Source organism: Pan troglodytes, chromosome 13, assembly GCF_028858775.2.
Source record: "Pan troglodytes isolate AG18354 chromosome 13, NHGRI_mPanTro3-v2.0_pri, whole genome shotgun sequence".
Taxonomy (NCBI): domain Eukaryota; kingdom Metazoa; phylum Chordata; class Mammalia; order Primates; family Hominidae; genus Pan; species Pan troglodytes.
The window spans coordinates 88,403,493-88,405,468 of record NC_072411.2 but is presented as its reverse complement, the minus strand read 5'-3'; the positions used below and the strand labels follow the sequence as shown (position 1 = coordinate 88,405,468).

Sequence of the window (1,976 nt, the reverse complement as noted above, 5' to 3'; positions counted from 1 at the left end):
AAAACTTTGCTAAAGATAAAAAAATTTACTGGGTTGCCCAAGCCACAGACATTTTTATAATATACCCAAGAAATTAACAGCTATAAAAATAGTGAAAAAATTTTAGATGGGAGCCTAAAACTAAAATCAACTCGTTTTCTGGCAGAGTTCTTCCAAAATGTCAAGTCCACAAGAAGGGATGTGTGGCAAAAAGTGTCTGCATAGAGTTGTCTCAGACACCAGCCACTCTCATGCTGACAGGCTTTGCCTTTTGCTCAGGTTGGCTTCAGAGGTGCAAGTATATTGGCAGATGCCTACTCAAGATAGGCCAAGGAACCCTGAGGGATGTCGGCTAGCTTTCTGTGCTGCACATTGATGTCCTCCAGCACCTGCCGTGAATGCCGCAACTATGTCAAGTTCTTCTGGACCAGCATGTCTTTCCACTATAATTCATTCCTTAGTTCGAAGAAATCCTCTTTGATAGCATTATCTGGTTTCTGGACAGATAATTGCAATCTTTTTGAAGAAAAAAACATCCTATCTGTCTTGCAATATCCAGAAACTCCTGGATACACTGATCAACACCAGTTTGAATTTCTTCCTGATTGGTGCCATTGACATACTTCTGACTCACCAGAGAAGCAAAGCAAGTCTGAAAATATGACTTCAACTTTTCCATCAAGGTACTGTCATAAGGTCTTAGAGAACCTGGAGCTTCCTGAAGAAGCAAAGCCTAGCTTGGGAGTTCCAGTGGGGGTGGTGGGGGACCCAGTGGCTCCACAGGGAACATAACACCTGGTGGTGCTGCCATATCTTGAATGAGATTTCTTTTAAAGAGTCAGTGGAGATGTTAACTAGGCAGTTGAATATGAATCTGACATTCAAGAGAGTAGTCCAGAACAAATACATATTTGAGAGTTATTGACCAAGAGAAGGTATTAAAGCCAGGATTTCACAGAGATAAGGAAAACACAGAGGTGAGATGATTTATGTTCAAATCTGGAGTACTATCAACAGTTGGAGGTTAAGCGTAGGAGGAAGAGACAGGAAAGAAGTCTGTTGAGGAAGGTAAAAGGAAAGCAGGAAAAAGTTGAGTCATAGAAGCCAAGAAAAGAAAGCATTTAAAGAAGGAGGAAATAATCAATTATTTTAAATGCAGTTTAAATTTCAAATATGGTAGGGACAGAGAAGTGATTTCTGATATTTCATAGCATGGAAATTATAGCAACCTTAACAAGAAGAGTCTTGGAGATGTTATAAATATGAAAGTGGTGGGGACAAGTGCAAGTTAAGAAGAAAATAAAAGGAATTTAAAGAGATAAATAGAGCTTAATCAAAACAAAAATGGAATATACAACAACCCAATAACAAGAACAATGAAACAAAAACATAATTTAGCAAATAAAACATCAAAACAACAAAGCCCCCAAACTACCTTTAGATTCCCTTTGAGCTATGTTTAAAAATTTTTTTTGCCACTTATCTTCCTCAAACAGTAACCTGTATTCCACTCACTCAGCTTTACGCCTGTGCTGCTCTAGATTCCACTTCCACTGCTCCTGTAAACTCTCTCCACTGTCACTGATGACTACACAATGAGACTTTATTCTCTGCACTTCTCTAAAGTCCTTGAAATACAGTAATCCCTCCTTACTTATAAGGGATATGTTCCAAGACATTCATTATATGCCTGAAACCACAAAAAGAAGTGAACCTTATCTATACTATTTTTTATACATCATACCTATGATAAAGTTTAACTTATAAATTAGACACAATAAGAGGTTAACCACAATAACTAATAATAAAATCAAAATATTATAACAATATACTATAATAAAAGTTATGTGATTATAGTCTCTCTCTCCCCAAATATCTTATTGTGCTATACAAACTTATTGTACTGAACTGTGGTTGGCAGTGGGTAACTGAAAATGCAGAAAGCAAAACTGCAGATAAAGGGGAAAATAGTGTACTAGTTACAGTCAGGACTCCTC

General features: G+C 37.2%; 1 pseudogene; it reads right to left on the bottom strand.

Moving 5' to 3' along the window:
- Positions 1 to 224: 224 nt before the first annotated feature.
- On the bottom strand, positions 225 to 1,766 carry LOC129143423 (mediator of RNA polymerase II transcription subunit 28-like; annotated as a pseudogene).
- Positions 1,767 to 1,976: the final 210 nt, after the last annotated feature.